This window comes from Dermacentor silvarum, chromosome 11 (genome assembly GCF_013339745.2).
Source record: "Dermacentor silvarum isolate Dsil-2018 chromosome 11, BIME_Dsil_1.4, whole genome shotgun sequence".
NCBI classification, from domain to species: Eukaryota; Metazoa; Arthropoda; class Arachnida; order Ixodida; family Ixodidae; genus Dermacentor; species Dermacentor silvarum.
The window spans coordinates 92,378,369-92,404,253 of record NC_051164.1 but is presented as its reverse complement, the minus strand read 5'-3'; the positions used below and the strand labels follow the sequence as shown (position 1 = coordinate 92,404,253).

General features: G+C 48.3%; 1 protein-coding gene across 1 annotated transcript in view; it reads right to left on the bottom strand.

Annotated features, from left to right (window-relative positions):
• The window catches only part of LOC119434113 (uncharacterized), a 247,470-nt gene extending 224,190 nt beyond the window's left edge, over positions 1 to 23,280 (bottom strand). The window contains exon 1 of the mRNA XM_037701433.2: positions 22,376 to 23,280. The gene's annotated coding sequence lies outside the window, so the exon portion shown is untranslated. The remainder of the gene's footprint in view (positions 1 to 22,375) is intronic.
• Between the last annotated feature and the right edge of the window lie 2,605 nt (positions 23,281 to 25,885).

Genomic DNA, 25,885 nt, shown 5'->3' with positions numbered 1-25,885 from the left:
CGCGCTATCTTGGCTAGCCGGCAGCACGCAGCTGATCGCAACGTATCCGACAATTCGCCGGCCGCTGCCTGGCACGCTGGAAACGCTGAGCTGAGGCTCTATTCTCGACACTTCCATTTTCTTGGAGGCGTGACGTAGACGCGACGCTTACAAAATGGCGCTCATGGCCCCGATTTGCTTTCGTAACGCGACGCAAATTTGACGTTTTGCCTGAGAAACTGAAATGAAGGCACTGAACCTAGCCTTCTTGATAAAGCAAAACAGTTTTCATCCACAGTAAAAATAAAGCAAGCTAGCTCAAAGCGTACGATTATTACAACAAAATCGTTTCTCGCTTCCGTCGTCTGCATGTGCACAGGCTGTTGTCTGCTTCATTAGCTATAGATGCGTGTCCTCTGGAAACAGAATGAGTAATCGTATATTGGCGCCTAACGCGCTTGTTTTATACCTTGAGACAACGTACCCGACCTACCAGTGATGATGAGCGCGCGCTCTAGGCCGTGTTATCGCTATCTCGCGAAACGCGAATGACTCAGCCCGACTCGTCTGGCTGAGAAGCGGCCGAATATTATCGATAGCGTTGTGCGCGCCACAGGTATCCGCTTGCGAGACGCAAGCGCCGGCGCTGCCATCTCTTTTTCACTTCGCTGCTTACTCGCACCGTGAGACGAAACTTCAACGGCGTGCGCCGCCTTGCGTACATTTCTTTTTATAAATTAAAAAGCCGCCGTTGTCACAGCTTCTGATGAGGCGAAAAATCGTTAATATTGGTTATACAATACAAACGCAGTATTGAAAAGTGCAAAAAGTCACAGAACGTTTGCTAGTTTCAAGCAATATTATTTCAAATAAACGTGTTCTTAATAAAAGTGATGGTTCAGAACACAAATGCCAACACCTGCCGAGAGGGATGCAAATGCTATGAGCACGCGTTATGAACTAAACATTTTCGCGGCCCTAAACGACGGGGAAAATGCGGTGATACGCATGCTTCTTGACAGCCATTAAACATGGCCGCTCATTACCATAATTCGCGCGGCTCGTCGCACCACAAATTATGGCGTAAAATCTCTGTAATGGCGTCCCAGTGCAACGTCACGCAACGTCAAATTGATGTTTACGAAACGGCCCTTCCTGTGATGCTCCTCACGGGATATTCCTTCAGCCAATAAACAAGCTGACATGCCGGCCATCTTGGAACGCCACCACATATTCGCGAAATTGCAGATGCATCGCACGGGTTTCTGCACGCTACCGTCCACTTTCCACGCAATATAGGGGCCAAGGACCACAATAAAAGTATTAGTCGATAAAATTTGCAGCTCCACGTCACGTTTCGTCATTCTGATGAAAACGCAAAATTGCATTTTGCAAAACTCCCGTTTCCCGGCACAAATGTCAAAGCACGTGACCTCTCGACAGCCAATGAGAGAGTCAACATGGCGGATAATGGCGGCCGTGCAGCCGCCATGCGTGTTGAGAATAGAGGCTCTGGGGACGTATTCTGGGACGATCACTTTCGGCGATGCATCGGCCGCAGTATCGCCGTCAGGCGCGCGCTGATTGGCTGGTTGAGCAAAATAGAATTAGCTGATTGGCTGGTTGAGCCGTTCTCTTAGAGCGCAACTCTTTGGCGCGCCCGTTCCTGCAACTAGCGTCGGCGGAGTAACCGAGCGAACGAGCACTGCGAAAGGTGAAATAAATGAACGCGTATCGCAGCGGGGGAATGAAAGACGCGAGAAGGAAAGCGGAGAGGAGGGTGCAGCGGAACCACGAGGCGGAAAGCGGAGGAGGGTATGGCGAAAGCGTGAGAAGAAAAACGTATTGCGGCGACGATGGCTACGAGATGGCGCCAGAGTAGCGCGCGTCGTCCGATAGATTTGTCGGGGGCGGCTGCTGTGAATCGCACCCACGCGTCACTGGCTCTCGCGATCTCCAGATCAACGAGGCAGTCGCGCCACACTTCGCTTCGTTTGCAACGTGCCGCACGAGACAGATTCTCCGCGCCAGGAAATGAATACACGTATACAGCTGCGCTCAAATTTCGCATTAGCGAGTATCGTCATCGTCGCTTTTGAAAATTTAGTTGCTCAGCTATACTATATATAATGTCGAGGACGGGCTTCATACTGCTCATTAGTTTTAGCCACCTATGATCAATAGTTAAAAAGGCTAATTACCGCAACTTTGTTAATTACGCGCATAACTACGCAAATGGCTCCTGGACTTTCGATAACAATGTCACTGTAATATATATTATCTAAACTAAATATTTTGGTACCTCTAAAGCGCGCGCGCGCGTTCGCACTATGATATTATGAATAATAAAGCTACGCCGAAATTCAATAACCATTCCCTCAATAAAGAAGCCTAACCAGCGGTAACGGCAAGTGTACGCGGAATGTCGACGCAACAGCTTTCTGTGCGCGCTGGTCGCGTCATCGCCGCGCACCACGCTTCTGCGGAGAGAGACACCTATTTCCTGTAGGTCGAAACCGACGCGACAGGAGTTGTGACGTCCAGCGCGACCCCCCCTCCTCCCCCGTCCCTAATTCGGGATTTTACCACCACTGCCTCTCCATCCCCGCACCAACAAGCAACAACCCCTCCAACCCTTTGCCCCCATTCGTAGTCTCGTCGCACGCTGTCTTGGCAGAGTCATTGAAACGTTCAGACCTGCTCGCAGTGTGTGGCGGGAAATGTTTCGATCGGACGGGGAAAAACATTGCGAAAGCAAACCTCGCGCACGCCGCCAAGCGGTCTCCATCTCATCAGCTCGCGAGAACTTCGTGCGGGGATGGAGAGAGCCGTTTGACGGAAAGGGGGTCCCGTAGGGGGACAACGCAATTACTCTCGGCGGCAGACCTCAGAACGACGACGACGACGACCAAATTCCCCCCGCGCGCTGCGCGGACGGAACGACTGCCCGCCGATGCCGTCCTCGGCGTTTGGGCGCTTTAAGCGATTCGGACGAACTCTCCCCCCCCCCCTCTCTCCATCTCTCTTACTCCGTTTACCTCCTCCCTCCATGCATTGCCGAGTGCCATCCTTTGCATTTCCTTCCGCCAAATTCTTCGACGCGCCTATCGACCTGCCCCGGCGCGCGCTCGCCCCGACCGACGTCTTCCATTTCTATATGCATGCTTTTCTTTCTTTCTTTCTTTTTTTTTTTTTGGGTGCACACGCGCTTTTCAAAACACGCGCGCACTCTGGCCAGGACAGCAGTCGTCGCGTCCTCCTCTGTGATTCCATTGGTTCCGCGAATTACGTCACCGCAGAGCAAGGCGGGCAGCATTTCGCCCAAACCCGGGCCTCCTATACGAGTCCTGCCTGCTTGCCCCCTAACGCGTGTACCCCGACTACGCGCTACGTACTATTGACCCGCTAAATGGGCATCGTCCGCCGTCGACGACGTAGTAATCTCCCCCTTCTCTCCGAAGTGCGGCGTGGACTTTTGCTCCAAACCTCCGGGCAGTGCGCAAACTCGCCGCTGCTGCTCGAATGAAAGAAAGACATACACCAGTCGTTGGATGCAGAGGTAGCAGCGGCAGTTGGGGGAGCCCCGAGCGTGTGCTTGCCGAACCATTTTCTCCTGCCCGCTTATACCTACTTCGCTTAGTCGCCCCGCCCCCTCCTCCCTCTCATCTGTTCCTAGCATCTCTTGCGCGGCTGTGAAGGGAGAAAGAATGGCGCTCCGCGACGAAACGTCGCTAAGCTGCAGAGCTGGCCCAGGACGTCAGGGTCTGGGGAAAAAAAAAGAAAAGAAAAATTGGAACGAAAAGACAGTTCGCAGAAAGCGGGCAGTGTTTAACGTTTCGCCCGTTTATGTGTTCGTTTGTCTTTCTCGAACGTTATGTGCTCAGCGAAGCCTCTTATTTTTCCCTTTCCTCCCCGAAATGGCGACTTTAGGGGGTCGTGCCGGAAGCCCCGGCAATGCGAGTGCTGCCACGTCTTAATGGTCTTCGATGCTGTAGTACACAGAAAGCCTCCTTCTTCGTGTTTTCAGCGGCTCTTGTTACTTGTAACCTTTCTTGGGTTCTCCTTCCGCTGGGCGAGAACAAGCGAACTTACTATTTGGAACTTGCTTCTTCTGCTTCACCCATCGTGTTTGAATCCTTGCGACGCTTCCTTGCCTTGGTTACCTAAATGAAGAGTGAATTCCCCTTGGTGTATTCTTGAATTCCTCAGTACCGAGAGAGGCTTTCACTCGTTTCTCTCATTAACAAAACAGCGCCTGGCTTTTAAGAGCCAGGTCGCAGCGTGTTAGTTAAATCAGCTTTCGTAAATGTTGGAGAAGCTTGCACTAGACGCGCAATGCTTAAGAGACAGCGGAGCTCATGGGCATCTAAGTAGTCCTGGCCTTTGCTAAGATTTTGCTAATTCCCGGTAAGCGGCCTCCTCCTCGGGAGTGCGGATCTTCCTCGGTCTCCCCATCGCTACGTATGGCAAACTGCCTCTGCACACGAGCCGCTTATACGACCGCTGACGCCACAGTCAAGTCCCACCCGCCCCACGGGACGTCATGATTAAACTCAGCTATGCGCTGCGCGCAGTGTCTAGGCAGGTGGGCGGAGCTTGTCGTAGGCCTAGCGAAGCGGCGCGGAGTCTTGTGAAGCCATGCACAACTGTGCCAGCTGTTTCTAGGCAACGCAGGTGACGTCATCGCTCAGCGAGGTTTTTTTGTTCGCGCGTTACGGACTCACGGTCGGCTTAAACAGCTCCACTGTTAACACCTTCGCTAGTTAATATGGCTATGTGCGATTGCGCTTGGGCCCTTTCTGCACTACCGCCAGGATCGGCCCACACTTTTGGATTCAGCAGACACATTACGCCCGACTTAAACAGCTCCGCTGTTAAACTCATCAGGGTCGTCTGGTGGCACGTGTCACCGCCGCTACTTGATTTCGGTACAGAGGCCTATAGTGCATGAATATTGTATGCCGACTTCAGAGCCCGAGCCGTCTATGCGTGTGCTGTCTTTGATTTATATTTTCATCTTAACTTTGCTGTCAATTTTTATATCTATGGAAAGTTGTGACTCAAGTGGAGACTTGGCGTAGCCGACTGCAATGTATTCTACATATTTGCGGTTGGCATGAGTTCAAAAAAAAATCAATTGTTGTCACACAGTTTGGCTGATTGCCTGGTGCGTGCGTGGTTGGGAGAGGTCATTGAACAAATTATGCAATCGGTGTTTTACTTAAACAGACAAGTTCTTGATAGGTTGGCAAGGGTATAGACGAGAAAAAGAAAAGCAGACCAGAGCACTTGACTAGGCCCCGAGATCACAGAAAATGGCTGCATCGGCGCGCCTGATGCTAGAAAACTATACTGTGTAGATATCACAAATTCTGCTAAACCCGAAAACAAGTGGCCGTTTGCACACTTATCCATAAAGCGAAGAACAGAATAACTAACGGCAGAGACGAAAAAGTATCGGCGAAGCTCCGACTTTGCTCCGACAACAAGCTGACGACTGCAGGAACACCGAAGCGACGACGGCGGATCGGACGAAAACACCGCCCAAAGGAAAACAAAGCAAGAGCAAGCAAGAAAAACAGCGCGGCTTCACTCGCGTTTAGAGACCACGCCGGAGAGCGCTGGACCAGTTCACCTCCTCGCCACCACTTCTTGATGCGAACGTTTACTGCAAGAAGGGCCAGAGGCTGCTCGATAGCGCTTCCCTTGGAGCGGAAGACTCGATGGCGCAAGCACGCGCGCCCCCACCCACCCCCCCCCCACCAGACCGACCGAAGAGACAGACTCATCATCGGATCGCGGGATGCCCCCCCTCCCCTCCTCGTCGCTCCAAACCCTCCCGGAGAAGACCATATACGCGAGAGCGCGTCGACGCAAGAGGAAAGCAAGGCCAGTCCATCCGCTGGGCCGCTTCGGCGACCACTCCCGCCCACCCTTCTCCCTCGGCCCACCCCTTTCGCCTTCCGCGCCTTCTTCTTCTCGGGTCCGAAGAACACTGCCCTGCGCCTGCCTGCCTGCCTGCCTGTCTTCGCCGGCTGGCTAAGCTAGCTGCTATAGGGTCCGTGAAAGAAACAGAAGCATCTCTCCTCGGCGCCGCCGTGCCGGAGACAAAAGGAACACCCCGAGAAGCATCCTCGTGGAACTAATGACCCTAACTGCTGCCGTCCCAAGAGAGGAGGGTGGGGGAGGGAAGGGACAGTGTTCGGAGGAGGAGGGAGGCCGCCACTGCGGTTCGAAGAAGAAAGCCCGGCCGAAGGAAGGAAGAAGTAGGTGGAGATGGCGCGGCGGCGGCGAGAGACGCTCGCGGGAGACGCCGTCGACGTGACCCGGGATGCCAGTAATAAAATTACTTCCCTCCACCGCTTCACCAGCCTTCGAACGCCCGCTGGAAGCGGGCGCGCAAGCGCGGTTTCGTCGCTTCTCCTGAACTTCGCTTTCATCTTTTTTTTTTTTTTTTTTTTTTGGTGCCATCTCTTTCTGCTGGTGCTCTTTGGAGCACCGGCAGTTCCCAGCGCAAGCAAGATGGCGGAGAGTGAGTGAGTGAGTTTCAGGCAGCAAGCGAGCGACAGGGTGAACAAGATCTGTTGCGCTGACATAGAATTGGTTATCTGTCATACGCATTACATGATCTGCCAAACGCTGTTTCTCGCTCTAAGGTCTCCACTTTAGAATTTTAGTTCCATCTGCTTGCTCTCTCATACATTCCGCTGTCTTTTTGCCGATCATATTTCTGCGCGCCCTATAAAGCCCGAGATGGTCGATGTGAAACCGCCGCACCCCTATACAGCGCCGCTAGCACCGGTTATGGAAGGATATGCCGAGGCTATTCCTTCGGGACGTTAAACTGCGTTAATCAGTTAACCAATCTGCGAACGCTGTGTTAAAGCATGCCCCAGATTTAAATGCAGGGTAAGAACACTGGGGGATCAGAACACGGTACTAGCGCATCAAATAAGACAGATCCGCCTGCCTTTCCCATCCTGCGCACTTGCAACGCAAGAGGGGGGGAGAAAAGCTTTTAACTTTAAACAGAATATCAGCACTGTGCCTAAACACGATTACGCTTTGTCAGTCGTATAGTGAAGGCTAGGATGAAGCGATGCCGACAAGAAGATGGAAAAGAGGGATGCTCGACGTTGTGAACCACCCTGCCTGAAGCAACGAAGAGGACAAACACCCGTCGACGCCGCCGGTTCACTCGGATATCGATTCGCCGTGAAGCGCGGATGGGAGCGGCGGAGCGCGAGATCCGCCTTTGGGAAGCAGCTCTGTCTCTTCGCTAGACTGAACGATGCGCGGCATTCTCTCTTCACCATAGCGCTCGCGCCATGCGTGAAGTTTTCGCGCATCACTAAATTTAAACGACAACTTCGTCAGTGCGGTAGGGGATTTTTTTTTTTTTTTTTTAAGCGACGCTTTCTCTTGCCAACGTCCCCTGGGAATGACGTGGCTGGTACGTGCTGTGGAGGTGTTTTACAGTACGTATATGTGCCGGGTAATTTGTACGAAAACTGCCAAAATTTGTTAGTGATCACTTGTGGCGGATAGGACGATTCTGTTCATGAAGGTGGATTACTAAAAGGAATCTCTGCACCAGAAATCAAAATGCACAATTAATTAATTACTAAAATTCACTAATTAATTTTTCTTAACTCAGAACCTTACGGCGCATATTGCCTTTTTACACATTGTAGCCACAGAGTTCGCAGGGCGGATCCACTTGAAAATAAATCATGACAGACATGTGGTGACATTCATGTCATGACCTATCATTTATGTTCGTCATACACTCTTGTCATATTACGCCAATTTTGGTACCTACCAAGTTAACGAAACGACCATGACACACCAAGGTGTAGGCGGCTACATACATGCATGCATACTCTCAAAGTGGCAGATGTTCGCCAAGAAATGCTTCGCATTTAAAAGTGCTTCCCATTTAAAACTAAGTGGAACGACATTGCATTTTTACCGCAAGTTTGGTTGCGCAATCTCTCGAATGGCTTCATCCGCAGAATTTTTTCCGAGACGCTATGACATGCAGTCACACCGGCTACAATTTGTGAATTACATTGTGCCATAAGGTAATTGGTTAGAAAATTAATTAGTGAACTTTAACAATCAGTCAATTACGCATTTCGATCTCTCACGCACATAATGCCCACCCTTTTTGAGTTATCCTGCTAAGCGACTAGAGTTGTGCTATATCCTGCCATGACTGATTAAAAAAAACGCATTCTTTTAGGAGTCTTCGCAGAGTCACCCAGTGCATACACGTGAGACCCCTCGTGAGGACACATCGCCTTCAATACTTTTTAATCTTAAACTCTGAAGCGATTACGTAAAATAGTCACCCCAGTTTTGAACTCAGATGCTTGCGGAACTGCATGGATTTTGGATTTCGCTTACTCAGCGTTCAATAAAACTAACGTTAAGCTTAGTGCCTGTTGTATCGTCACAGACGACTAAAAAGCACCGGTGAAGCGCGTTTCGAACATTGCGAAATGACATGAAAATCGAAGCTGAAGCGTCGGCTTGCCAACCCACCGCTCGATACAGGGTTACTCGCCATCTCTATGTTGGGGCGAACAGCATGGCCGTAACGTCGTTCTAACATTCGAAGTAAGAATGAGTTGGACCACATATATGGCTGAACCGTCAAGTCACGAAAAGCACGTCCGTGTTTGTTGTTTTTTTTGCGCTATATAAGAAGAAAATCTGTAAACATGAAAAGCAGCTTGCAGTCATTCTCAAAATACATATTATTTTTGTGCTTCAATGCATAAAACGACGTTTTGTTAAGAAAGTAACTGGAATGCCAATGCATTTCTCCCCGAAGTTCGGGAATTAATATCTCGAAACTGGTGTGATCCTGAGAATTCGTTCCAAGTAGATCCGCCTTGCGAACTCCACGGCTCGAATTTGTAAATTGCAATATGGACCATAAGGTAATTAGCCCAAAAACTCAATTAGTGATTTTTTGTTATTTAGTCAATTATGCATTTCAATTTTTTTTTTTGCAAGGAATGTCCGCCTCTTCGACTAGACCAGCTCTAGAATTGTGCTATCTGCCACATGCAACATTGCAACATTTTTGCAAGTGTTCCCTGAAACTAAGCTATGGAAAAAGGACCTGGAGAGGATAACAAATAAGATTAAGATAAAGCGAAGCACCAAGCAACGACCTGTGAACAGGAATATCGCTGGCCAAACCTCATCAGACGGGAAAAGAGGGCGTATGGATTGTACAGCCAAACGAGTGTATCCGATATTGCAAATTATGAGGAAGCTGGGTAGTTCGTGCAATAGGGGCAGGGCGTGTAACCGGCGGTCACTTGTAGGGTGATAGACCGAGCAGCTGAGTTTACGCCAAAGTGCTGCTCTCATGGTTGCTTCTTCTTCTTCTACTGGTTCTCACAGGTTTGCCTCATTCATGTACGTAATCAAGCTGTTCTTATTTGCTCCTCTGTTGTTTTCTTCTTTCTGCCAAGGTACGTGATCACCGACTTATCACATTAACTTACAGTTACTCCCATCTATTGCGTTCCACCCGTGCTCGTTCGAAACGCGCCCGAGAGAACGACTCAGTGCAACCGCGCACTATTTTCACCTCGTTTAGGGATTTTTCTCGCAGCACTTACAACGCGGTCGCCGTCGGGAAAGCGAGATCTCCACGCACTCCTCCTGAGGAGACGTTATTAAACCACATCGAGAAACACGTTAGCTTACGTGAGAGCACTACGTATAAAGACCACCCGAAGGAAGCTTGGTATATAGAAGCTTCATAACGATGGTACTCACTGGACGCAAGTGTGGTCGTCGAACGTGGGAACTGGCTCGGTTCGTGCGCGCAGAAAAATAGCGACGCTGGCAAAAAAAAAAAAAAAAAATGCACACGTAACTCGTACTCGCAGGCACACGCGAACCATGGCTCGTAATTTAGCACGTAACTTCAAAACTGGCAACGTTGCGCGCGGTTCGTCGGATAACCAGTCCCACTCTTCAGCACACGCCCAAGTACGGTGAGAGAGACAGAAAAGGCACTTTATTGTAGAAAAGGCAGAAAGCTGCTCATTACGAAGATATTATAGTGAGCCTTTCTCGTGACTCGCGAGGGGCCTCCGTACACTCCATAGAGGGAGCGGCGTAGTCGTCGTTGCTGCCGAAAATTTACGCCAGCAGCAAAGTAAAGTACACCTGGTTACTGCAATATTAGCTGTGTTTTGTCCGGTTGAGCTCTGCGCCACCAGGTAGCTGACCGCGTGCAGGCCGTTCACGTTTGCGCCTCCGTTTGTCCGATAAAACGCCCAGTCCGCTTGCGTTTGCCCGAATACGGGACACGCTAAAACTCTCTATTCTAACCCTCAACGCGCGGAACGCGCATGCGTGTCGTTACCGTGGCAGCACGGCGACGCCAACGGCGAAAACGCTCCTCGAGCGTTCGTATAACTGGCAACAAAAAAGGAATTACTAGCCCGATGGTGGTATCGCGCCTCCGTCTGCCACCACGACAGCCCGATGTACTAACAATTAGGCCGCAGTAACATCCATACTTCTCTCGTACCAACGTTGGCCAGCTAGAACTGAATGTGGCGCGTGCGTCGATACGTCGCGTATCACGTCCGCCAGAAGGTGCGCTCGACAGCGCCTACGCATGTGCCAGTTTTCATTGGCCTAAAGAGGCGGCAATGAAACAGGCGAATAACTCGTAGTCAGCCTAACCACTGTATTTCGCGTCGTATTCCTCTCCGCGCAAACCTCTCCTCCTCATGTTCCCTCGAAGAACGACGAACACTGCTTACGTCACTGTGACGTCACTGCGTCGACGCGTCGCTATAAATAGGTGCATTCGCGTTATTAACTGCGTGTCGGCATAGCTTGTGAAACGACGTGGCGCATAAACGTGAACACGGCATGCCATTAAGGTTACGACATGTGTGGTTCGTCAACGTAAACATTGCGCGAGATTGCACGTAACTTGATATGACGAGCCACTTGTACGCATCGCACGTGTAGTTGGTAGCATTTATTTGATTGATCGCTTGACGAAAGCTTCGTCATAATAATAAACTGTTTTCAGCCAAACAAATTGCACAGTCAAACATTCTATATAGGGTAATCTGTCCCTTTAAGTTCATTTATAACGTTTCTTTCTTTGGTCCCTTTAATTGAACTGTGGCTGCAGCTGGCGCGCTAAGAACAATGCTCATTTTCTTCCGTTAAAAGGAGATCCGATTCTTCTCATTAAAAATAAAGGCTGGAATTTTGAAATCAAATTCGTCCTTTTCTTAATTTCGTTGTGTTATCCAACTGAAGAGCTGGAAAATGCCAGCAAGACATGCAAGATAGTTTAAATTTTTTTTTTTTCCTCCCAGAGAACTACAAACTCGTTTTGAATCCGTGCCGACGGAATACTGTGAAAAACGTTCAAACAAATTACGCTCGTGGACTAATTACGAAAGTTAAATCGGTTCCGCAGTCGTCTTGTTTCTTTCACGGGGGTCTTCTGGGAGCAATACCGAATGCTGGCAGTGTGTTATATCCAAAAAAAAAAAAACCAAAAAGCAAGAAACCTAAAAAAAAAGAGGCTTAAACGTTCTCGAAAGCGGCTCGCACCGTCTTCCTCAATAGCTTTCCGGAAACGACCGCATTTTTAACTGCTGATTGCAGCTTGATTGCTTTCGCGGAAGATATTCCCTAAGGGTATGAGAACGTTGTCTCAATGAAAAAAGAAAAGAAAAAGAAAAAATGAATCGGTTAGCTAGGTTCCTTTGTTTGACGATATTGTTACCATTAACCAACGGACTATAGGCACACGCTTCAGATAAAAGCTGAGGAAACGAGATCTGGACGGGAGCGAACGAAATTCGCAAAGACCGTCGAAGAAAGGCAGATTCACTGATCAAGAACAGTGCAGGAAGTGTTCAAGCAGACGACGTTTTACGAAACTGTCAAGCAGACGAAAAGTGAAGAGACGACGAATGTGGCACTGTCGTTAAAGGAAAAAAAAAGTGGGAGAGTTTTAGCCAGCGAAGAGGAAAATAAAGAAGCTGAATGTGGCGCTCGGGCTTAGGTTACTTGCTCTCGAATTAAGGTTTAATTGTTTCGAAAGAAGAAAAAGAACATAGAAAGAGAGAGCGAGAGAAAGAGCGGCATGCGAGGCAGCTGCACCTCGTTTGTTTTTCTGTTATTTTACGACCCGAACAGTTTCCTCCACTTAACGTTGTAGTTATCATGATGACTACAACGTAAATTCAGAGCACACTGCTGTTCGATCTGGGGTTCCTCAAGGGACGGTATTGGGTCCTCTACTCTTTCTTATTTACATTAATGACTTACCCTCGTGTGTTTCCTCGTACATTAACCTCTTTGCCGATGATTGTGTTGTCTATCGCGAAATAACCTGCGTTGATGACACTAAAGCCCTTCAGTCCGACCTTGATGCTATTAACAAATGGTGCAACATATGGTTGATGGAACTTAACATAAGGAAATGCAAGCATATGCGCATATCTCGAACATCATCTGTTTCGTCCATTTACCACATCGCTAGTACTTCTTTGGAGACCGTGTCCTCATACAAATACCTTAGCATTCACATTACATCAAACCTTTCTTGAGCAGACCACATTTCGTATATAATTAGCAATGCTAATCGAATTTTGGGGTACCTCCGTCGTAACTTCGCACAAGTATCTTCATCCATAAAATTAACGATGTACAAAACGCTCATTCGCCCGAAACTAGAATATGCTGCCTCCGTCTGGGATCCAAGCCATGAAAACCTAATTCGGTCACTAGAAATGGTTCAAAATAACGCCACGCGTTTCATTCTTTCTAACTACAACAGAACAGCAAGCATATCTGCCATGAAATTAAGTCTTGACCTATCAACCCTTGCATCCCGTCGTAAGTTGTTTCGCTTGAGCCTTTTTCACTCCATATTTCATCATCCTCAGCTCCACCATGAGCTTATATCACCTCCTCAGTATGTTTCATCTCGCTTAGATCACGCACAAAAAGTTCGAATTCCTTTTTGCAGAACTGACGCTTTTTTTCAGTCATTCTTACCACGGACATCCGAAGAGTGGAATCACCTTCCTTCGGATGTAATCTCCATCAGAAACCACCACCTATTCAAGAACGCCCTAGCTAACATTGTATAATTAGAATTTTATGTGCTTGCTCATTCTTTGTTATGTATATATGTATATTCTTTCACATGTAACCCACTCCCCTCTCTAATGCCCTTGGCCCTGAGGGTATGTTAAATAAACAAATAAATAAATAGATAAATAAATAAATAAATAAATAAATAAATAAATAAATAAATAAATAAATAAATAAATAAATAAATAAATAAATAAATAAATAAATAAATAAGGAAACTGTTCGGGTCGTAAAGTAACTGCCTACAACATTAAGTGGAGGAAATTGTTCGGGTCGTAAGATAACTTAAAAACAATAAAAAATACAAGGTTACTTCTGCCCATGAATCTTCTTCTTGCACCGATGTGGCCGCTAAGAACGGCCAAAGTGCGTGCGACGCATGCGCAAAGACTAGGAAGCGTTTATCGCCGAAGAAGACGACGCCAAATGTGCACGTTTGCTAGCTTCTTCCACCTATAAGCATCAAATTAGCCGCAACAAACGAACAAAAAATAACGCAGTAAACAAATATTTTTTTTTCGCTCGGATAAGCGCTACTGATCCTATATGAAGTTATCCTAGTGGACCAAGTTATCCTATATAAACAACATTGCCGGCACTTCTTGTAATAATAAATAAAGGCAGAACGACGGGTACTTTCAAAATGGAGTCAACTGAAAGAAACTAAGCGATTTAAGGACATACTACTTCCACGGTCGGATGCCTATGTTTCGACCAAAGGACATGTCGAAGACAAGTACCCTTGTCAAGAAACCTACCAGGAGATTTGTGGGGAAATTTGCTGTCACAAAATTATTTCGGCTCACGCAGGACAAGGGTAGTTAGAGAGACTATAAAGAGAAACACTGAGTCAGTTTAGAATCATAAAGTATTCTTAAAGACCTCTAATGTCGACGATTTCGCCGTAACAGGTTGGTAATTAAGATATAAAGTGGCGGTCAAAGTTCCAGTTCTCAAATTTCGCGCCTGGACCTCAGGGCCGGTATACGTTTGTCTGACGTCACGGGATTTAACGTACTTTTACGCTTTCGGGCCGTTCTGGTTCGGTAAACGTTGTCGAAACTTTCCAGGTTCATTCTTTGGCTCTTTTAATTAGAATGCAGAGTAGCCCATTTTCACCGATAAAAATTAAGCTGTCAAAATTTATGACGTCACGGCGAGCTGGCGCGGCAACTTCCAATCGGTGACGTCACCCGTCTTCGATTTTTTCGTTTTGTTCTTGTTTTTTGTTTCGTTTTTAGAACGGCAATTTGCAAACGCAGATCAATTATTCTTTTGCTCTCTGTCTTTATTTAACGTTTAAAAGAAGGACTTGACAAAGACAAGCATTCTCTGGTGTAAACGTTCAACTCCAACTTAACCACCAGCCCTTTCCCTTCCCTGACCATCACCTAATTTCTTCAGCACTGACGAAAAAAAGGATAGGGATTGCCATTTCGCAAGGTTGAGCATACGTTGGGCAAGGTTGGGCAATGTTGGGCATACGTCATGCCACGTAATCCCGCGAGACTACAGCCAGCGAATCACGTCGAGCTCTCCGCGTCCTCGTCGCGTAAGTGCCCCGAAAGCTCGCGCTGCGGCGTACACAAGCACGGGCGGGCTTTGCGTAATTCGCCGGGCCTCGGAATTTTCTCGGGATTAGCGTATGGACGAAAGGACAAGCCGGGTAAATCCTCCCGCCCTCTCTCCCCGCCAAACACGATCTCCCTCTCGGCAGATCGCGCTCTTCTTTGATACGCTCGCGGTTTCCGCGATAATTTGCGTCGAAGAATTTGATTCGCTGATGAAATAGGCTGCAGCTGTGCTGTCACTTGCCTCTTGCGTAAGAGGGGATCTGCAATGTCATTACGTTAGCGCCGTTACGAAAGTTGTGTTACGCGTGGGCAGTGTGTGTGTGTGTGTGTACTTTGCTCAGCTTCGCAGTTGTGCGAGATTGGAGACTAATCCGGCCCGGCATTCGGAAATGGCGCCTTGACTTGATGTCCATGCTTGACCCGATCTAGATGACGCCTGGCGGGAGCGTGCCCGAGGCGCTCGTGGCGATTCCTTCGGCGCGTTCACATCAGGCGTCGTCTGTATAGCAAGTCATGCATTGGCTTCAAGTTAAATAAGACGCATTTATGAGTACCGGGGTACGTTGGAGTTGGCTCGAACCAATGTGAAGCGTTATCGCACGAACGCATGTATCCCTACGTCAGGTATAGCTCCACATCAGAGCGTCTTCATGATGCACAGTCTTAAAGATGTAGTGACGTGATATCTTGGACTTGTGTTTCTTTGGCGTTGTATGAAAGTCGAAAACCTCTAAATGCCAGAAAAATAAAGTACTAATAAACGTCAGAGCTCGAAAAATGCTAGCATTTACGAATAAGTTTTGGTTTCCGTATCTTAGAAGTGCTTCGGCATAAAGTCCCTAGATATTTTTTTGCTTTACTTCGTAATGATAGTACACGAGCGCGGCTAGAACAGACGCGCGCCGTATAATCCTGCTTAATATATATATTTTTTATTATGAGCAACGTCATCATACGGCCTAGCTTATTGCTACACGTGGTGACAAAATTTTGCCCTGCGTCATGACGTCACGATAGTGTCGATGACGCGTTCTCCATGCAACGTATTGAGACTGACGTTTCGCTGTTTACAAACACACGCCCCAGACGGCTTCCGGTTTGGCTTAATGACGTAGTCTGCTAAGTATAGCGAGCAAGAAAGGCAATGGTGGTGATATAGAATGTTTCCCAGCCTTCACACATGCTAACATACCATACTCGCGGCCACGGCGGCCGCATTTCGATGGGGGCGAATTGCAGAAGACACCCGTGCACTTAGATTTAGGTGCACGTTGAAGAACCCCACGTGGTCCAAATTATTCCGGAGTCCCACACTAGGGCGTGCCTCATAATCAGATGGTGGTTTTGGCGCGTAAAACCCCGTAATTTAATTAATTTAACATGTCATGCTATTACGTGCAATAAAGGTATAGCTTACACTTTCTGCAAGTTTGGAAACATGCGTCGGTACTCTCTTAAGAACCGCAGCAAGCCTCGCGGCTTCCACTTCAGCGCAGATTGTTAAAGAGAGGCTTTCTTCGCTTACCATATTTGGCGTTGTCTATTTGGCACTACAACTTTATCGTTGAAGCGGAGTCCTTCATTCAGTGATCGTAAATTTCTACGGTTGCTCGTGACAAAGTTTAGGTTACCGCCCAATTGACGCTCGATATCATGAAATCATGCGAGCTGTTTTCATGCCTGCGTGAGATGCAATGATCGCACGATCATTGCATCTGGAGCTACATGGACGTTCTCGCTTTGACAGTGACTCCAAACGTCGTTGCGTCCAGTTTGTTCTAGCTTTATGTTAGATCGAAACAGCGGGATGTTTACATACGAGGTATCCAAAAACTTTCGAGTCCAAACTTCAAACACGAGTGGCAACCATGCAAGCAAAGATGACTTTTCTGTACCCAGCAATAGTTTGCAACAGTTAGCAGCAGAATCACGTTTATCGTAATCGTAATCACGTAATCGTGTACGTATGTACTGAATGGACAATAAAGAGAAACACTAACTTAGTTTAAACTGATTAAACTGATATAGTATTCTTTCGAAACCCTATTTTCGGTAATTTCGAGGCACAAGATTGGTCCCTACAAGAGAAATTAGCGTTAAAGTTCCATTTTTTAAAATTTCGCGTCGAAATTCCCACTTGGTACGCCGGTGTGACGTTACAAATTTCAAAGTCTCTGGCTCCTTTGGAATACAGTATAGTTTTATCTGTACCGATAAACAAGTTACCTCGGCCCGATGAGACGCCCTCATCATCCATGACGTCACGATGAGCAGCTGCGGGAACTTGAAGGCGGCGTCGCTACCAGTCTTTTGTTTTGGCGCGTCTTCCGGCTTACTAAGCCTCTTCTCACGATACAAGTGTGTTTTTGCTATTGTAGAATGGTAATTTACTAATACAGCTAAAGTATCTTTTCGCTTTAGAGTATACTAAAATATGTTCCCGTCCAATATGAAGTGTTTAAGCTGGAATTATTATATTATTATTATTTGATTTGAAAACATATACACAGGAAAGAGAAAGCGAGAAGCAAAGGCTGGCAACTGCCACCAGAAGGGGCACAACGCCTGCCTACTCTTCGGAAAGGACGAGAGAAACACAGAAGGAAAGATAGGAAGGAGGGGAGGAAGGAGGAAAGGAAGAGCGAGATGACAAATCTCAACGAATAAAGTAAAACATACAGTAGGGCCCGTCCCTGTAGGTCAAGCTACTAAAGAATGTAAAATAAAAGAAATAGTTGCTGGGTTACAAACGTGCCCCTAAGTTCGTTGTTTCTACAAAAGTAAGGAGAGCACGATGAGCTTGATCACGTCGAGACGCACAACCACTGGGGTATAAACATTCGTCCAGAGTCGTACACCGCAGGCCAAGGAGATGGTAGTCCCTCACTAGTGATTTGCGTTGCGCACTGAAAGCGGGACATTCCGATATCAGGTGCTGAAGTGTCTCGCAGCCACCGCAAGACGTACACGATGGACTAGTCACACGTCCTTGTCTGTGTAAACGTTCGTGCACATTAACACAGCCAACCCTTAGCTTGAGTAGTTGCGCTCTAGCGCGACGAGGCAAGCCTCGACCGCGAACACGCGGCGGGAACGTTCCATTTACGACGCGCTGGTCTGGATGCTGCTTGAGTAGGTGGCGACGAATCAGCAGGCGAGCGTCATCAAGCTTGCACAAAATTTCAGGGCAAGCGCAGTCGTTATGAGTGCAAGTTGAAGCCAGTCGATCAGCCTCTTCATTTCCGGCGATCCCAACGTGCGAAGGTATCCATTGAGCAACGAGAGATACCCCACGTGATAAAATTTTGTTGGCAGAGTCTCTAATGCTGCGCACAATTGGGCAATCAACCTGACTGCGTTGTAATCTGCTAAGCGCAGCGCGGGAGTCCGTAAATATGACAATCTTCGGCGGTGTGGTTAACTCCTCTTGCACGTATTTCAGTGCAACATTAATTGCTGCTAGCTCCGCAGTTGTTGACGAGGCTGGATGGGGTATATGAAATATACGTCGTGCTTCAGTTGAAGGGCAGAAAAAAGCTGCAGAGGCGCCTTGACCGTCACTGTGCACAGATGCATCTGTAAATACTTGAAGGTAATCTGGAAATTTCTCGAACATGTGCGACTGAGCCAATTGGAATATAGCCGAAACAGGCATATCAGACTTTTTGTGTATGTCAGGGATTGTAAGGTAAATGGGCAGTACGTGTTTGGTGATGTCTTGCGGCGGCGAAGGCGTAACTGAAGCATCATGTTCAGAAATGTCAGTAATGTTCATAAATAATGCTGCCATTTTTCCAATGCGAGAAAACGGGCGGTGAATCAGACGATCAAGGAGCATTTGACCATTCGATGCGCGGTGCAGACGCTCTATATGAAATAGAGCTCTCTGGTCTGCTTGTAGCCTTAGAGGTAAATGATGAGCTTCAGTGAGTAATGGAACTGATTGCGCCTCACGAGGTAATCCCAGCATTATTCGAAGGGCAACGCGATGATCACGTTCCAGTTGGGCCATCAAACTAGGTGGGACGTTCAGGAATGGAAGCGCATACATCATGCCTGAGAGTACAGATGATTGGTACACCTGCAGAGCCGTTGTTTGGTCACAGCCAGCACCTCTAGCAGTCAAGGCGGCCACATACTTAAGGATGGACTGCGATTTGTGTCGTACGAATTTAATGGCAGGACGCCAAGAGATGCGATCATCCACAATTAAGCCCAAATAACGGTGTTGTCGCACCCAGCTTATCGGCGTTTCGTCAAGGTACAGTCGGCTCATTGTTCGACGAGCGCGCTGTTTAGGGTGGTATGCTATTGCAGCCGACTTTGCAGGTGACATCTGCAGGCCAACTTCACCCAAGTACTCCGAAGTCGCGTTCAGAGCTCTTTGCAAGCTTGCACGAAGCCGCGGGCCAAGGTGCGAAGGGCCGCTTATCCACAGAGCAATATCATCTGCATAGATAGCTATGCTCACAGGGAGGTCACTGTCTCGAGGCAAGCGACTTGGAAGCGCGGCGAGTACTGTGTTAAACAGAAGCGGCGATAAAACGCTGCCCTGTGGGACACCGCACTTAACAGTGCGGGATTCACTTGTTATTGCTCCAACACGCACTTTCATCCGGCGCTCCGATAAGAAATTGCACACAAAGCGAAGCAGACGACCCGAAATTCCCGCGGTTTCAAGAGCGAAAATAATCGCCTGATGCGGAACCGAGTCGAAAGCTTGCTTTACGTCTAGGAAGAGCATGTAGGCGGAGTGCTTCTTTCCTTTAGCACATTCAAGCGTTGAGACAAGGTCTGAAATGCTGTCCAGAGCTGAACGGCGGCGACGAAAACCACTCATCACATCAGGGAAAAAATTTAACTTCTCTAGCCTGTCTTCTAGACGAAACAGGACCATTCGCTCCATTAACTTGATGACATTTGATGTTAGGGATATCGGCCGGTAGGACTTGACGTGTCGTGCAGGGCGCCCGGACTTTAAAATTGGTATTATCACGGACGATTTCCACTCAGCAGGGATTACACCAGTTCTCCATACCTCATTATACTCGTCCAGTATACGGTCATGAAAACTGTTATCAATGTTCCGTAATGCTTGATACGTCACACCGTCTTCACCTGGGGCAGTGCGGCGTTTGGAGAGGCTAAGTGCGTGTCGTAGCTCCTCAAGAGTGAAGTCTGCCTCGTCCATCTGGCACGCTGGACCGTATAAAGCAGTCATGGTACTCTGACTTGTCAAAGAAGAAAGGTCGGAATTTGTGGTGTCACCGGACATAGGAGAGCCGAAAAGGTCTGCAAATGCCTCCGCTAGAACTTTTGGTGAATGGCCAGTCGCTATGCACAAAGCAGCCGTAGGGTTCTTGCAGATTTCGGGAGTGCGGAGAGCCTTTAGTATGCGCCACACATTTCCAAAACCACTTCCAGTATGCAGCGAACTACATAAGGCGGCCCAGCTCTTGCGACGAAGCTGTTTTGTATGCCGCCGTATGGCTGCATCAATGCGGTTATACAGAGTCCAGTCGGTGCGTCGTTTAGAGCGCTGTGCCCGCCTATAAGCGCGGCGTCGACATGCGCGGAGCCGCAAAAGCTTAAGATCGGGGTTTGGTTTGCCGATACTTCGTCGTCGTTGTATTGTAGCTTGTCGTAAACATTCACTCACCCGATTGAACAGACTGTCTTGAGATGGTGCCTCTGAGATAAGCTGACGGAACTTATCCCAGTTTGTCACTGTATAGACGGTAGTCTCTCGGCCCGCAGTATGTGTTGGTGTTAACCAAATGGGCAGGTGATCTGAGCCCCACGGGTCAGCTTCGCATGACCAGGCTAAGCACACATCTCTCGTTGAAATCGCAAGGTCTATAGTGGAATGCTCCTTTCCTCTACCTATAAATGTAGGTGAACCGTCATTCAGTAATTGCAGATCATTCCTGATAATAAGCTCGTTCATTTCTGCGCCACGATTGTCTTGGGGGCGGCTACACCATCGCGGATGGTGAGCATTAAAATCTCCGCATAACACAAACGACGCACCACACCGAGACACTAAGCACTCAAGTAATGAGGTATCTGAAGAACGTGTACTTGCAAAACGTATTTAAGCTGGAACCACAAAGGTAATCAAGAAGTGGATTGCCTACTTTGTACGAAGGGCTTTCTTTAGTTCCTATAATATAGATACGCAAAATAAGGCTCCCACGCGTGGCTATGCCGTTGCGCGCTAGGGGGCGCCAGCTGCTGGACCTTTCTATGGAGCCTACATGACGCGCGCGTGCTGGCCCTCTAGACCTTACCAGTAAAGTAGGAAAAGTCGCTATGACTACCGTACAAGTAATTAAAGACTGTTTCCTTTTCTTTCTTTTTTAGTACTGTCCGCTTTCTTCGGAGTTGCGATGAACTTAACTAGTACATATTAAGAAGGTTTTTGTGAGACTTGTGGCTTAGAGATGTCGGATGACACGCGCTAGGCGTCTATTGCAGTTGCCACTGCGGCATCACGGACTGCGTCAAATACCAATAGTTGCAAGAAGGCTGTATTACAGGCGATTAACTTATTTTTACCCGGTACTCATAATGTCAATTCAAAGAAGAGGTCCAAGACACTATGCCTTCATTAAGTCCTTGTGAATGGACAAGCCTTCGGAAAACGTTTTTTCTTCATTCCTTCGTAATTTTAATCGTAGCTTAGCCTGAAGTAGGCTCATGTGTTCGGCAATTGTCAGCCAAGTGGTTACGGTAAGGGCTCCCGTAACCAGCGTTATCGCAGCCGTGCTTCTAGGTTGCCTTGCGATCTCCAGTCTAAGCGGCGCTAGACACAATTCGCACACTGTGCAACGCACATCAGGGAGGCCGTGCCATTGCTTTGATAAGACACTGCGGCCGTGGGCTCAGGCTGAACGTTCGCTGTCTATCGGCGCAACGGGTACTGTACAGACTAAACTGTTTCTGCTGTTTAGTTTCCCGCCATGGCATGCCACCGCGTTCAGCCATTGTATCTGCCGTCGTACGCCTTGCAGCAAGTGCACGTGATAGCTTAGCAGAGAACAGCTGATTGGTGACCATAAGGTGAATGTGACAAACAAGTCTGATTGAAGCATCTTGAAATCGCGCGCACAATGACAATCGACGCAGCTGATTGCACTAGCCTCAGGTAGATATCGTACGATGTACAATCGTCGTCAGCCTATTGTTAGGTCAACTGCAGGACGAAGGGTCTCTCCCAGCAATCTCCAGTTACCCCTACATGTCTTGCTCTAGCTGATACCATGTTTTACCTCCAAACACCCCACCTAACTATCTGCAGTCGTCGACTGCGCTTCTCTTTCCTTGGCACCCATTCTGTAACTCTAACGGACCACCGGTGACCTGTCTTACGCATTACATGGCCTCCCCAGCTCCACTACTTTCTCTTAATGTCAACTAGAATTTCATGCAATGTAGTATTAGGCGTCTTTAGCGCATGTACATAACGAGGTTGCAGAGCGTGTAATTTCGCTAGTAAGCGCGTTCCTGAAGGCGTAGCAAGAACTAAAGTCAACCGAGCTAGACCTGAACAGCTGATAGAATTGATGACACAAGATAACACCCAGTTTCGATCACAAACCACACCACAATCATTACACTCTGCACTGTAGCACCGACAACACGGAACTCACCTGCGTGTTGTTCACGACGACAGCATCCTTCCGTCACCGCAGTGTCCCGCGCTTCCCGTGAGCGGAACGCGCCCCACAGCGTCCTTGACAGCCGAGACGCCGGAGAGCGCGCGCACGCGCGCGAGCGAACTTGAAGCTTTCCCAAACGCGGGCGCAAAGAAGACACGTGCGATTACCACGCGCAACTCGGTGGCAGATGGAGACCCCGATCCGATACAGGAGAGGCTCCCCTTCAGGCCGGGACCGCGCAGCACAACACCGAACACACACACTCCGTTTCTTCACGAACAAACAACTTCGATTCTCTCCGAGCAAGCCCCGACAATCAACAACGGCCTTCTCCCGCCGCTCGCCCTTGTCTCGGGGTGGTTTTCGACACTCGCCACGCGCGCGCACAAGTGGTCGCGATGTATGTCAGGAGGAAGCACAGGCACCACAACGGACGACTGATTCGGTTCAGTATGCGACGCCGGTTATCCGCACGAGCGTAGTAGGTAGGTAGGTAGGCAGCGCGCACACACGCCGGGATATCGGGGCGCGACGGCGACTATCCACGCCCGGCGTGATGCAGCTCTCTCGGCCGGTCTCGTCGTGGAGGGCTCGCTCCTCGGCGGGTGTCGTCGTTTCCTGCGAGTCTGGAGTGGGCCCCTCGCGGGGAGTATTTTTTCTTTCCTCGCCTTTTTTTTTTCTTGTTTTCTTTGCCGGCGGTTGCTGGATCTCTCGGTGAAACCGGCTGGGCTGGCACCGCTAGCGAGGAGGATGAACGCCGGCGCGTGCTCTCGTTGTTGGGAGAGGAGAAGCAGTGAAAGAGAGAGAGAGAGAGAAAATGAAGAAGAAGAGAAAATCCGTTTCACTTCCTCCGGAGGATGATGCCTCGTGCGCCGGTACGCGCGCAGCTCCTGAACCTCGGCGTTGGAGAGCCGCTTTCGCACTGGCACCGCCGGCGCGGTGTGACTGGTTCTCGCGGTGGCCGCGAGGCGGCACCACGTCGCGGGAGATTTAGAGAGGAAGCTAAAGTGCAGGCTTCGAGTGCGCGATTGGAGAGTCGCTCCTTCGCCGCCAAGGAGGGAACGCGTGAATCGGAGTGACCGCATGTCGACGTCTGTGCGAAGGATCACGCGTGCCTTGCCTGCAGTGTCGAGATGTAAGGGAGACATTTTGGTAAACCGAGCTTCGTCAGGATGCGGTTGGCAGTATTTGCGCTGTAGTGGCCCTTTTCATACGCGGCGAAGCAGCTTTCCTGCAATGCCTCATGCCTAGAACAATGCGTTCAAGATAACAGCCAGCAGTAATAGTTGGGATGGCAGTTGAAATAGTAGTAGGTACTATAGTCGGTGACAAGCCAAGAATTACAAGATTATATGTTCACTGTACGTCCAACTGAATGTGAATAGATGCGGCAGGAAATTAGGTTCGCTTACTTGCCCGACGTCAAAGGATTTCGCCTGTTTAAAGCAACGTTTTTTTTTTTTTTTTTTTTTTTTTCGTACAGGTTGCTCTTGGTGTCACTGGTTTCGGGGTGAAACCTGGACGTCTAGGGCAAGTTTAATGGGTGGTCTTGATATCACTGCTCAACCGTAGCGAACATTTCAGCTTGAAACAACTTTTATTTTTTCTAATTAGCTCAGTATTTGCATTAGCAGAGCAAAATCATAAATCTGTGCGCGGACTCCAGCAGGCTCGGCTCTCTGCCAGAGCTCAAATGCACGTGCACTGCATTTTGTGGGAGGAGCTTGTAAGTTATTCTTAAGTTGTCAGCGACTATATTAGCAAGCAGGAAAGAGTCAGTTTTGATGTTGAGAAGCAAGCAATCACAAATAGGTACCTTCTATACTCTTCAGTTGCCAATTAAGGTAGCATTCTGTAAGTGTTTTTAAGAATTACGAACAGTGGTGTCAATAAAGCTTCCTTTTCTCCGTTTCTCCTGAGGCCCTAATGGGAATTGACGTTAAATACAAAGGCAATGAAGTTCCTCTGGAATCAAGTTTGCCCTAACACCGAAAATATATCCATGCGTGCTCGTAGCAGGTTCAATTGCGCGTTGAAAAAATTCACGCAGGAACTCCTCTAGGAGTTATCTAAAACATGCGTAAACATTTGCTGCTTTTCGTGGTCGTACGCTGCTGTGTTTGGTACACTGGCGAGAAACACCGCGAAAGCCGTATAGAGAAACGCTGTGGCAACGCCGTGAGGTTAATTAGACCATCTTAAGACAACGAAGAAGAGGCGGGTAGTAGGGATTACGCGGGACTGTATGACATTCTAACGCTATAGCGGTTAAGGCCCCGTGTCGCAGAAAATCCGGCGGGGGCGCTGGCGTCCCATGAGCGAAAATTCCCATATATATTTAGGTATATGTATATGCCACGCTTTGCTATATGACAAGCGGTATATGTGGGTTATATTGCCACACCATTCTATCACTAATGTTGCTCATACCTTGTTTGCATTCCTATATAGAGTTATTCCTCAAAATTTAGAGAGTGACAGCCCACAAACAAATTTCGTGAAACAAAACACCGACAGCGCGTGCCTGTTATGTTAAATTTATGTTAAATCTTATCAGACTGATAGATTAAAAGTGCGAAACAATAACGGTAACCTGAAAAGGATGCAATTTTTTTCGCGCCGCTGTGCACTACCTCCGCGATCGGTCCGCGCAAGAGGCCACGTTTTTACCAGGAAGTTCGCCTTCGTGCATAGCGATCGCCACCAGCGTTTCCCAGTAAACAATGCGGTTACATAAACTGCAGTTGCCGGGAAGCGTGAGAAGCAGTCGGGGATCTTTGAATGCTATCGCGTTCCATTCTTAAAGGCGAATATTAAGCGTCCTCCAAATCTTTCTTTCGGTATTTTTTGGGGGGTATTTTATTATTTTACTCCGGTATACTTTTGTGCTTAGGTAGCCAGCTAGAGCAGGGTACAGATTCGCCCTTCTAGTTTCTTTCTTGCCATTCTTGCAAACCTCCGTGTTCTGTAGTTAGTTCCATCGCTACCGGCGCTCTCGCATGCTCGCAACGGTTACTAAAGCTGCTTCTTTAGGCGACGACGGCGACGGAAGCAACCTGTCCTGCAGTGATCTTCAACGATTTCGTGAGCGCCGATGACAGTGTTGGGCCACTGACCGACGAGGACTTGTATGGTTATATAGTAGTAGACAGAGATAGTAGACAGAGTATTAAAATAGTCTGTCAATGGCGACAGGGTACTTCACGACAATTTTTTTTTACTTTGCCGCCTGTTAATGCGACTTTCGGATAATTCGACTAAGCCTTGCCGACCCGCTTAGGATAAAATTAAAGGTAGCCGGATTTATTTTACATTTCTTTGCTCTCTCATACTGCACGATGAACGTCATCACCCCAGATATTCGGCCAGCAGGATGCTCAGAGCACTGCAACCACAACTCGGCGGCTTTAACCTCTAAGTACTCTTGACGGACCTGTCTAGAACACTCCTCCGGGAGGCGCGTTTTAGCTATTAAACGCGTTCACCAAATCGACCTTGCGA